Source organism: Chiloscyllium plagiosum, chromosome 32 (genome assembly GCF_004010195.1).
Source record: "Chiloscyllium plagiosum isolate BGI_BamShark_2017 chromosome 32, ASM401019v2, whole genome shotgun sequence".
NCBI classification, from domain to species: Eukaryota; Metazoa; Chordata; class Chondrichthyes; order Orectolobiformes; family Hemiscylliidae; genus Chiloscyllium; species Chiloscyllium plagiosum.
Window position 1 is genome coordinate 5,685,574 of NC_057741.1, and position 12,796 is coordinate 5,698,369.

The 12,796-nt window shown below is 40.0% G+C and overlaps 1 protein-coding gene across 6 annotated transcripts in view; it reads left to right on the forward strand.

The window, feature by feature from the left end:
- The window catches only part of spata5 (spermatogenesis associated 5), a 436,625-nt gene that overhangs the window by 129,175 nt on the left and 294,654 nt on the right, over positions 1-12,796 (forward strand). The window lies entirely within an intron of this gene.

The following is a 12,796-nucleotide window of genomic DNA, read 5'->3' on the forward strand; positions in this document are numbered from 1 at the left end:
GTTCTGATTGGAGTCAACTTGGATTGAGTCTCTTCGTCTGCCTCTTCACGTTTACAAGGTAGTCAGAAATATTGGTATTTGAAAACTCCATAGGTTTCCCAGTATCTTCTACTGAAAAAGTGATACCAGGAATAAGCCCTGCAGCTTGTGAGATGTTTTATTTACTGATTCCTGATTCTGTAAAACAGAATATTTTTTTAAAGTTAGGTTTTCCAGTAATTAAGGCAGTAATTCCTATCTAGTTCTTCTGTTAACAGCAAGTGGCTTACAACACGTATGAAACTGCCTTTATGCTTGTAGAATTAAATTTTCAGTGAATAATATCGATAATGATGTTTAAAATTAATTTAAACAATCAAACCTTAACTATTGACTGGAATTAAGTCAATATGTACAGCAACTTTGTGGCATTGCTGAGGGTTTTAGTGCCAAGTCTCTTAGTGAGGTACTGTTATGGCACAGCCTGTAGGGCAATCTGACCTCAGCTGTTATGGTTGCTCCAGATAAATGGTGTGTGCTGTTAGTTCTTCGTTATTCTCTATTCAAACTTTGGGCTTTGTTATCAGATAAAGGGAGAGATGGTTTATTGGAACTAATTTTTTGACTGGAATTTTAGAGATGTAATTTCACTGTTGGAATTAAAACTTGAAAGTCATTAATTTTGAATGTTGCATCATACAATTAGTGGACAAAGAGAATTGAAAAAGTATGTTATTTATTGTGTGAGAGAGAGAGAGTGAGTGAGAGATCATCTACAGCCAAATAAACAAGAAGAAATAAGGCTTGCAGACAGCTGTTGGTTTAATGTTTCTTGATAGTGAGTGATACATGACCAGGTTCTCCCGTTGAAAAAGAGGGAGAAAAGCAGTTCCTATTTTCCAATTAATTATTGGAGAAAGGTCAAAGTGGATCAAAGCAGCTGACAGTTGTGCACTTCCCAAACAGATTACAGTTCACTATAGTCAGTGGGGTAAAACAGCATCACACCCTGGGAAGGGTGTCTAAAAGGAATAACAAAAGTTTTGAAGATTTCTTGAGTAAATCTCTACCAATGGTTAAAGGTGTAATACGCATCTAAACAGATCCAAATCGTCCTGTTCACTTCCTGGACTGGACTGATTCTATAAATGACCTGATTGATTCTAGATTTGGTGGAAAGTCAGCCAGATTCCAAATTTTGATCAGACCATTGTTGAAATCTGTATCTATTGATGTTGGACAAGAATAAATAAATGTCTCTGTAATATAAAAGGTAAAAGCTTTCTGAAGAATGTAGAATCAAAACATTAATCTGTCTATTTGTTGTTGTGTATTGACAGTATTTTCTATTTAATTTTGTTTTGAGAACAAGTCAGACTTGACAGTGTTGTCCACTACTGCTGACACTCACTGTGAAGGCTGGCACATTAAAAGTGGGCACTTGAACAAGATAATGGAACACATCTGGACAATGTACATCAGCAAAAAGTAGTACTTCCATTAGAAGAGAAATGTGGGACAATATTTGGAGTACATTTAGATATAAGCTGAAAAGACAAAGAACAGGTCATAAAAATATGCAAGTAATTGGTTTTTGCATTTCAAGTATTTGATACTGATATCAATCTGATTAACTGGTTTGGTTGTAATTTTCAACAGAAATACAAATTGAAATAGCTTTATTTATTTTAAAAAAGTATAAATTCCATGGCATTGATTAGAATGGTTTTACTGTATTTTGAATTTCTTTTGTGTTGTATATTTTGATCAGGAACCAGGGTATTGGCAGATACTGATGTTATGAGCAGTTATTTTGACAAATTCACCACTTCAAAGGATCACTTTAAAGTTATTTTAGTCACTGATTTTCTCCTGAACAGGATACATGCTAAATTTGTGATATCATGCTTTTGATTGCATTAGTTTGTGAGCATGTTGAATTTTGCTTAAAGCAAAATATAATGAGTACCAGATCTATTAATCAAAATACAAGGATCACGAGTTACTATTTTAATTCCAGCGAAAGGTTTCCTCCATTGGCTGTGAACCAGGTCTGATTTGCTTTGCTGTTCGGCATGTTAAAAATTGTTACACTTGTTTATGATCTCTGGAGGGAAACATGGTTCTCTGGTGATGATTTTTGCATATCTGTTCATGCGAGCTTAATGTAAAGGCTGTGAATTGTATAAATGTTACCTCAGGCTTCACAGGGAGTGTGCATGTGCAAAGGAAAAGCCAATATCCTTGTAATTACAGAAATTGCTGCCCCATTTAGGGTTATCCCGGGATCAGTAGTTTCTTATTTGTGGCTTGAGACCACCATCTGGCATTTGTGAAGCCGCCTCACCTCCATCACAGTCTCTATTACCCTCTTACAGTCAGCTGTCTGTCACGGATTGAGGATTTGAAATGACTGTGCCTCTGTAACTACAGTATCAAGTATTGGATATGCTTGTCTTGCTCTCAGTATGCATACTTCATTTGTTACCCATCACTTTGTCTGCATGAGCAGCTCCTGGAGTGAGAAAAGAATACATGCTGTTTTTCCAAGAAATTTATATTCGAGCCCCACCATTGAAAGGAAATGGCAGCAAAGGGGAATTGATTTTTGCTTTTAAAAGCTATATAAAGGTGACATTAGAGTGGGCTAGTTTGCTAGCGTCAGTGCCAGCATTGGTATGTGGTGATGCTGGCAGAACATGCAGAGGTGAGGAATACAGCTTTAAATGTTAAGACTTAATAGACTTTCTATGGAGCATGTGCTGTCATGTTCCTGAGATAAAAGTCCAATATCAAGCTACATTTGGACAGTCAAATATTACACCTCCCATATATGTTGAAAGAGGGACTGAAATATTTTGATCTCTGACCATATCATGGCAATCAACATTGATAAGATCCAACATTGAATCATGAATACTTATTCTGCATCTATATCTCTCCTGTACTATCATTAGTGTTTCCTTTGTGTTTTGTTCTGGTCACTTTCATCATCTATTCCACTTGCTCCACCTCCTCCTTTTTCAACAATATTAAAGCTATCATTTTCTAACCCCTTAGGTTCAAAAGAGTCATATGAGAGTTATAACATTAACTCTGTCTCTCACAGATGCTGCCAGACCTGCTGAGTTTCTCCAGCACTTTGTTCTTAATTTAGATCTCTAGAATTTGCAGTACTTTGTTCTTAATCGAATTAGCTGCACCAGCTCAGCTTTCTGTAAGATTTAACAGCACATGTTTGACAACAAAGACGTCTATAATATAACAAAAGTCCTCGTATGCAGAGCAGTTGTTATCATGGTATTCCATTTCTACCATGAGTCCTGGATTGTGTATTATAAAAGAAATAGAGAAATTTCCCTAACAGAGACTCTGGCATCCTCCAGATTAAATGGGATGACCACTGAACGGATGATCATATCTTTCTTGAAATCAGCTCCACAAGCATTCAGTCAAAATCTTTGAAAACTGGACTGAATGGCTGCAAAGCATCTTCACCTGCAGAATCCTGTTTTCCCAACTTTCAACTGGTCTGCATTCCAGAGGAGGTCAAAGAAAGCATTGCAGTAGTTGTTCTGAATCTCTTCTTGAAGCGTGGCTGCATTGACATAAATGAATGGAAGGAGCTTGTTGCTGATTATTCAAGATGGTGGCAATTTTTCGAATAGCTTTCATGTTGCATCATTCTTTGAGTTACAATATCTTAATAATGAGGAAGAGTGGTGGTACAGAAAGAAAGAAAAGAAAGAAAAGGAACCAAATCCTTCAGTCCAGAACACATGTGCCCAAAAGATCAGTGGGCCAAGAATTGTTCTGTTCAGTCACACAAAAACCCACTTCTGAGACTTGCAACCCTGAATAGATGTTACCTTTAAATTGAGGGACAATCAGCAATGATGAATCCAACTCAACAAGAGTAGTATGAATCAAATATTTCTCACTAAAATACCTACACAGAAACTGGCCCAAGTTGCATCACATGAATGATGAAATACACTTTTGTACACATAGAGTTACATAGAAAACTTGTGGAATTATCTAAATATTTTATCGTTAACATAAAATGATAAAATTGAGAATCAGGCACTGTAAAGCACTTTGAATTATCATGGCCTGCTCCTTGGATGCTGCTTTTCCAGTACCACTCTGATCTAAACTCTGGTTTCCAGCATCTGCAGTCCTCACTTTTGCCTAGGGCACTATAAATGTCAATTTGTTTTGAAATACAATGTGGCTGCTTATTTCCTGAGACTGAATTGAAATGTACTGCATAAATTTCTTCGTGTACTACTTCTCCATTCTTGACCTGTTGGATCTTTACTGCAGTCACCAAAAAACAGGACTGGGATTCCAAAGATCCTCCCTGGCTGCCTGCCTGCTGTTTGACCTTGAGAGAGAGATTTAATTTTTTTTAGTTTAGATGAGATTAGATTCCCTTCAGTGTGGAAACAGGCCCTTCGACCCAACAAGTCCACACTGACCCTCCGAAGAGCTTTTCCAAACATTTCTATTTTTACCTCAGATATTGTTGCTGAAAAGTCTGTAATAATTAATGAACATCCCCACATCTGACTTTATAGTTATTGATAAGCAGGTGAAGATGGTTGGGCCTAGAACAACACCCTGAGGAGCTCGGGGCTATGATGATGCAGTGATAGTATCCTTAGCTGTGAGCCAGAAGGCATGGGATCAAGTTCCACCTGTTCCAGACGTGTCATAAAACATTTCAGTCGGTTGATTTTAAAAAAATCTGTCCTGAGGAAGTCATGTGATGATATCTTTGGACTGAGATGATTGACATCTGAGATCCTTTGTATGATACCAGTCATTGGACAGTTTTAGCCAGCGCGGACTCCAGGTTTAGCATGGACTCAGACTTCCAGCCTCAGTGTGGACTTGGACTCCAGGCCTCAAAGTGAAGCCTGGAGTGATCTGGGTTGGAGGGACTTTTATTCTGACCTCTTATTTCTCTAGTTTTTTAATTTTTTGCTGGACTTTTTATTTCTTCATTTTTCTAATTATTTTCCCCCCAAATAATTTGTACTTAAGAATCTGTACTTATGTACCTTGGTACCTAAGATGGCACTTTAAGTAGCAATTTGTAAACTATTCAGTACATGCAGGTACATGTAACAATGAAGCTAATTATAATTCCAATTCTCTCAAAATACCCCTGTCCACAACAGATGCTCCATTCTCCCTCTGTCATCTACTTTTGAGCCAGTTGGTGGTGGAAGGTTGCTTTCCAAACTGGAGGCCTGTGACCAGTGGAGTGCCACAAGGATCAGTGCTGGGTCCACTACTTTTCATCATTTATATAAATGGTTTGGATGTGAGCATAAGAGGCATAGTTAGTAAATTTGCAGATGACACCAAAATTGGAGGTGAAATGGACAGCAAAGTAGGTTACCTCAGATTACAACAGGATCTTGATCACATGGGCCAATGGGCTGAGGAATGGTGATGGAGTTTAATTTTGACAAATGCGAGGTGCTGTATTTTGGGAAAACAAATCTTAGCAGGACTTATACACTCCCCACTGTAGAGGAGACCGCATTGGGAGCAACAGATACAATAAATGATATTGGTGGATGTGCAGGGAAATGTGCGGTCTCCTCTACATTGGGGAGACTGGACGCCTCCTAGCAGAGTGCTTTAGGGAACATCTCTGGGACACCCACACCAATCGACCACACCGCCCTGTGGCCCAACATTTCAACTCCCCCTTCCACTCTGCTGAGGACATGGAGCTCCTGGGCCTCCTTCACCGTCGCTCACTCACCACCCGACGCCTGGAGGAAGAACTCCTCATCTTCCCCCTCGGAACACTTCAACCCCAGGGTATCAATGTGGACTTCACCAGTTTCCTTGTTTCTCCTTCCCCCACCTCACCCTAGTTCCAAACTTCCAACTCAGCACTGTCCCCATGACCCATGTGGGCGGCACGGTGGCACAGTGGTTAGCACTGCTGCCTCGCAGCGCCAGAGACCCGGGTTCAATTCCCGCCTCAGGCGACTGACTGTGTGGAGTTTGCACGTTCTCCCCGTGTCTGCGTGGGTTTCCTCCGGGTGCTCCGGTTTCCTCCCACAGTCCAAAGATGTGCAGGTCAGGTGAATTGGCCATGCTAAATTGCCCGTAGTGTTAGGTAAGGGGTAAATGCAGGGGTATGGGTGGGTTACGCTTCGGTGGGTCGGTGTGGACTTGTTGGGCCGAAGGGCCTGTTTCTACACTGTAAAGTAATCTAATCTAAAGTAATCTAATCTAATCTAAAGTGATGGAATGTCTCATTAACAGTGCTATCAAGCACTATTAACCCAATAATCTGCTCAAAGGTGTTCAGTTTGTCTTTCACAAGGCCACTCAGTTCAAGACTATGCTTTATATGTTTGTAATAACAACATTTTATTTTTAAAATCCAATCCTTTTGCAACAAGCACCAGAATTCCATTTGCCTTTCTTATTATATGTTGCACCTGCATACCACTTTCTGCGATTCATGTACAAAGATACCCAGATCCCTCTGCACTAACGCGCTTTGAATCTACTTTCCCATTCAAATAATAATTTGCCCTTTTACTTTTCCAGCAAAAATGGCCAACCTCGCAGTAATCTACATTAAACTCTAGCTGCCAGACTCTGGCCTATTCTCGTAGCCTATCAATATCCATCTCTAAACTCTATCTCTTCATCACAGCCTAATTTCCCACCTATTTTAGTATCATCCATGATTTTTTCTATTTTATACATATTTTATACATATTTGTAAATAGTTGAGGTCTGAGGACTGAACACTGCAGCTCGTTACAGTTACAGTCACTAGTTACAGTTCGCCATCCAGACAAGGACACATTTATCCCAACGCTCTGCTTTCTATCAGTCAGCCAATCTTCTATCCAAGCCAGTACTCTACCCTTAATGCGCCGAGATCTAACTTTCTGGATCAGTCCTTTATGCGGCACTTTGCCAAATGCCTCTGGAAGTTACCACATTCAGTGGATCCCCATTATCCAACTTGCTGGTGACATCCTCAAAGAACTCCAGCAAATTTGTCAAGCGTGACTTGCCCTGCTTGAAACTCTGCTCACACTGATGAATTGAGTTTGGGTTTTTCCAAGTGTTTAGTTATCTCCTCCTTCATGATTGACTCCAGCAATTTCCCCATTACAGAGGTCATACTAACTGCTCTGTAGTATCCCAATTTTTGCCTATCTCCTTTTTTGAATAAGGGTGTCACCAAGTTTGTTGCTAATCCACTGGTACCTTTCCAGAATCCAGGGAATTTTAGAATATCGTAACTAATGCATCCATTCTCTTTGCTGCCGCCTCCTTTAATATCATAGGGTGAAGACCATCAGGCTCCTCAGACTTAGCTGCCTTTAATCCTATCAGCTTATTTAGTACCTCCTTAGTTATAATAATTTCACCAAGTTCCTCTGTAGTGAATGCAGTTTTTTGGGGAAAAATTATCATCTTCCACTGTGAAAACAGATAAAATATTGGGTTAGCACCACTGCCATTTCTGAGTTTCCCAATATTACCTTGCCATTTTCAATCTTTAAGGGCCAACATTTACTTTCACTATTCTCTTCCTTTTTATATACTTACAGAAGCTGTTGGTATCAGTGCTTATGTTTTCCTCTAGTTCCCTTTTGTAATTCATCGGAGCTCTTTTAGTAACTCTGCTGATGTTTAAAGTTCTCCCAGTCCTCTGAAGTGCCACTGATTTTCTGATTATAATTCATGCTTCTCTACACCCACAGTACTTCATGAGCAAGAACAAGATTCAGACCAAAGACATTTTTCATGGAATGTGACCATCATTGGCTATGCCTGCATGTATTGCCCAGCCCTAATTGCCACTGAGAAGGTGATGGTGAATTGTCTTGAACAGTTGGAATTTATCTGCTTTAATACACCTTCAGGCCACTTAGGAAGTGAGTTCCAGGTTTCTAACCCAGTGGCAAGGAAGTATTGGTAGCACATTTCCATTATTAGGATAATGTGTGGCTTGGCAGGGAATTTGCAGATGGTGGTATTGCCCTTCCATGTGGTAGAGTTTGTGAGCCTTGAGGGTGTGTTTCAGAAGATTTGGCAAGTTGCTGTAGTGCATCTTGAAGATGGTACATGCTTTTGCCACTGTGTACCCCTGGTTAGAGACAAAAAAACTGCAGGTGCTGGAATTCAAAGTAGACAAACAGGAGGCTGGAAGAACACAGCAAGCCAGGCAGCATCAGGAAGTGGAAAAGTCAATCAACATTTTGGGTACAACCCACTTTGTCCCTCTGATGGCAGGAGTCAATCTTTCAAGAGTTCATTAAGTGGGCTCCTTTGGCCTGGTTTGTATGAGTTTCTTGAGTGTTGTTGGAGCTGCACTAATCCAGGCAAGTTGAGGCTATTCCATTATACTCCTGTCTTGTGCCTTGCAGATGATAAACAAGGTTTAGAGAGTCTGAGGGTTAGTTGTGAACCTCAGAATTCCCCGCATCTTTTTCTCATAGGAACAGCATTTATGTAGGTAAAAACAAGGACTGCAGATGCTGGAAACCAGAGTCTAGATTAGAGTGGTGCTGGAAAAGCACAGTAGGTCAGGCAGCAACCGAGGAGCAGAAAAGTCGACGTTTCCTGATGAAGGCTTTTGCCCGAAATGTCGATTTTCCTGCTCCTCGGATGCTGCCTGACCTGCTGTGCTTTTCCAGCACCATTTTAATCTAGACACCATTTTAACCCTACTGCGAATCCTCTTGCAAAGATGCCTGCCTTGAAGAAGTTTTCCTCTTCTCTCTACAAAAATCTCAGTGAGTCTCTCTATCACTGCAACCTCCAGGTCATCTCCTCTGCCCTGAAGCTCTCCAACCATGTCCTGAAACAGACTCGCTACCACAGCCACATTTGCTTTCTCAGTGCCTGCCTCCGTAACCAACTTATCCCACACGGTCTCCGGACCACCTTTAAACCAGCAGAGTTCGGAACCGAACCGGACAACCAGTACAGACTATAGATTCAAAAGCACTAGCAACGGTTCTCCTTCCGGATCCTCCACTCCACCCTCGCAGCAATGCGCTGGCACCTAACCTCTCTACAGTCAGCCCTGCCTCAGCTGAGGGCCACATTCTCTCAGAATTGCAAAGGACCTCTACTGTACTATATTCTCAGAATAGCTCTATTCCTGATGAAGAGCTTTTGTCTGAAACGTCGATTTTCCTGCTCCTCGGATGCTGCCTGACCTGCCGTGCTTTTCCAGCACCACTCTAATCTTGATACCATTTATGTGTCTGTTGCAGTTAGGTTTGGGTCAATTACAATGCCCAGGATATTGATATTGGGGAATTTGGACATGATATCACAAGTGAAGATGGGTACATTTGGTTTTTTTCTGTCTGGCACTTAAGTGCATGAATGTTGAACAGCCTTTGCACAGAAAGAGCTTTTGTTGTGTATATATCAGAGCTGCATCTGACCTGGGAATGTGAGTCTTCTTACTTCTGTGTTCTATAAATATTTTCTAAATGGAGAGTCTGAGCCACTTCTGTGTAAGTACAATTCCAGAGTGTGCACAGTTTACGCTTGTATCACTTCTGCCTTATCTTGAACTCCAATTTCCCCTCAAGGGAAAGTCTGGCCCCAAGTATATTCTTCTGTGATTGAATTGGAAAACTGTCTAAGCATTTTTGAAATTTGCCAATAAAATACCACTTTTTTGCAGAATTGTCAGATTTTCTTGCCCAACTATACTTGTAACAAGGCTTTAAATCAGTTGTTTTGTCCCTCAGTCTACCATGGGACTGTGGCTCTGCTGCTCTGTAATGAATAGGACAGTATCTCTTTGTTTGACGAGCATAATCTCTTTCTTTCTAAACTGTTAAAACGTCAAATACAGATGCCCACAACAATCCTTGTGTCAGGAATCTTTGAATTCACCAAAAATATTTTCTTTACTACTTGTAAATACACTGATATTTCAACACTTTAGTTTATTTAAAGCAGTTTTTTTGTGTAATCCTTGCAATGTTATTGATCATTTTACTTTAATTTGTCAGATACATTTGAATTTGACCCTGACACTAGTGTGAAAGGTTGGTGTCATGATGTAATTTCTGGTATTAAGGTTACCAAGTACAGGACCATTGAGCGCTAGAAGAAATGGAACTTTGCAGATATCAGTAATTGACATGAAGTTATCACTTCTTAGCAATTTAATTACACTTTTAAGGCTTTGAAGATCAGTTAATAATTGGTTTATTTCATGTCAGGAATACATCAGGAACAAGTTATTTATAATTCTTGATGATTAAAAAATGGAAGATATGATCCAAGCTTCAGGGTTTTTATATGCTTGGTGGATATGATTTTCTGTGAATCAGTGTTTGTACTGGAGCACTTTTCCAATTTGCACATCCAAAATCACTAAAAGGAAACCTCACCTCAGATGTGACCTGAGTCAGATAGACAGAAAAACTCCTGTACTCTTGCAATAACATGATAGGGATGCTCTGCTGGGGCTGATATTCTATCTGTGGAAGTTGACATCTTTCCATAAGACTGTCTTGAGAGCACTTTGAACTAATATTCCAATTTACAATCAGTTTGTGTTTAGCACTGTGAAACTGTGTCCACTAGAAATTAAATTTGAGATTGTCCATATTAATTTCATGTCAGATCCCTAGAACAGACAGACCTGGTTGTCAGGCATTGTACAGGTGAAAGAACAGTTCTGCTTAGCAACTGCATCTCCTGTACAGTGTTCTACTGACCCAGTCCTTTCAGAAAGGGATTGTCAGGATATTTGTGCTAATGAGGAAGAGGCAACTAAGGATTGTGAAAAAAATACAGTTTAGGATTAAGGCAAAATAACTGTTATCCAGTGGAATAGACTGCCATCTAGTGTAATGAATGTGAACTCATTGAAAATATTCAATAAAAGACAAGGTCAGAAGTCACACGACACGAGCTTATACTCCAGCAGGTTTATTTAAAATCACAAGCTTTTGGAGTGCTACACCTCCGTCAGGTGACTTGACCTGATGAAAGAGCAGTGCTCTGAAAATTTGTGGTTTCAAATAAACCTATTGGACTATAACCTGGTGTCGTGGCTTCTGACCTTGTCCATCCCAGTCCAACACCAACACCTCCACAATAAAAGACAGATTTATGATTGAACGTAGAATGCAAAGATGCGTGTTTGACCTGAAAAGGTGAGTAAAAATGGGCTTTGTGAGTTTTGTTCATGGCCTAAGGGCAATGTTAATGGGCTGGCTTTTTTTCATTCTGAAGTTCTTAACTTGTAGATTTTCCATCAAAATGATGGTCGCTTCTGCTTTATCCCACAATTCCCAGCCCTGCCTAGACTTTATCCTACAGTGTAGAACAAACAAAAATGCATGTGAAATTTTTATGACGGAAGGAGTTTACCAGCCCCTCTGTTCGTTAGGCATCCGAAAAAATGTCAAAGTAGGTTGGGCAGAAAGTGGAGGTCTTCCTCCTGTAATTGGTAGTATCAGCATTTGGGAAGGTGCTTAATGTCACACCATTCAGAGGTTAATTAAGTGATTTTAATGGCCAATTAAGAGCTCTTCTCACTGCTGGTATTTTACCAACACAGGAAGACATTGCACTACTTAGGGAAATCACCGTGTTATTCCTGGCAGCTGCCCAGCAGTGCCTTGAGTTTAGAGAGTTCCTAGTTGGTCACTCTTTTGGCCCAATGGCAGTGCTCTCATCCACCCCTTCCTGGTTCAAAGGTGCCACATGCCCTCACCAGCTCCTCTTATGAAGGCTTAGTAAGCTATCGTGGTTTTCTCTCTTCCCTATTTATGCTTATGGAGGTCAGTATCTCTCCATGACTTCTGGGTACAATCTTAGCTGTGTCTACGTCAGGTGGTGCTTCTGAGCTGCCGGCTCTTCAATTGACTGGCAGATTCTGGGAGTTGGCAGCCAATAGTAACCCTGAAGATAAGTAATTACATACTGGGCTTTGTAAAACGTGGTTGGGTTGCCATAAACAGCAGAGACAGAGTTACCTCCTGCTTTTGACCCTCGCTGCCGTGATAAAATTCCAGCTGTCATATTGCACCAAGTCATCCATTTGTGAACTGGGATAGTGAAAAATGTCTTATAAATTCCCATCAGTGAAGTAAACTCATGTTATGATGCTTGCTGTAGTATACAATTTACACCACATTGCATATTTCAATGCTTCTTTACTGAAACCAGTGACAATACGTTGACCAAAGAAAAATGCTGCGACTACCTGACAATGTGTTAACATTCTCTTTTAGATTGTGTGGTGAGTTCTTTTGGATAGTATGATATTGAGGTTTCTATCTGAGTGATGCATAGATTTACTTTAAAAATGTAAAAAGACCCAGCAGGTTTTGATTATATTTTATATTAAAAATTTACTAGTGTTTCTTTTTCCTATCTTTTTTACTTCCCCCTGTTTGTACCCTGGAGCCACCAGTGTTACCTTTTATAACTTTGGCATATTCCCCTCCTTTAGCGTCAACAAGTTTAAACTGGCCCATAATAGAACTTGAAAACGTATGTCATGTCTTTTCTATATATAAATTATATACATGTTAAGTTTAGCGTTTAATTAAAGTGAGTTGTTGGTGCTTTTTCTTATCTGATATAAATCTAAATATTTAAACACATTCCAATAAGTACCCAACATAAATTGTAAAAGTGTAGAGAAGACAGAATGAAAGGTTCCAGCACTCAAAATGAGTCATTTTGCCTGGAAGGATTTTGGCTTCTAAAATACAATTTTTGGAGTCAAGTGGAAATATTTTGGAGCCAGTATATACGGAGTATGTCATTT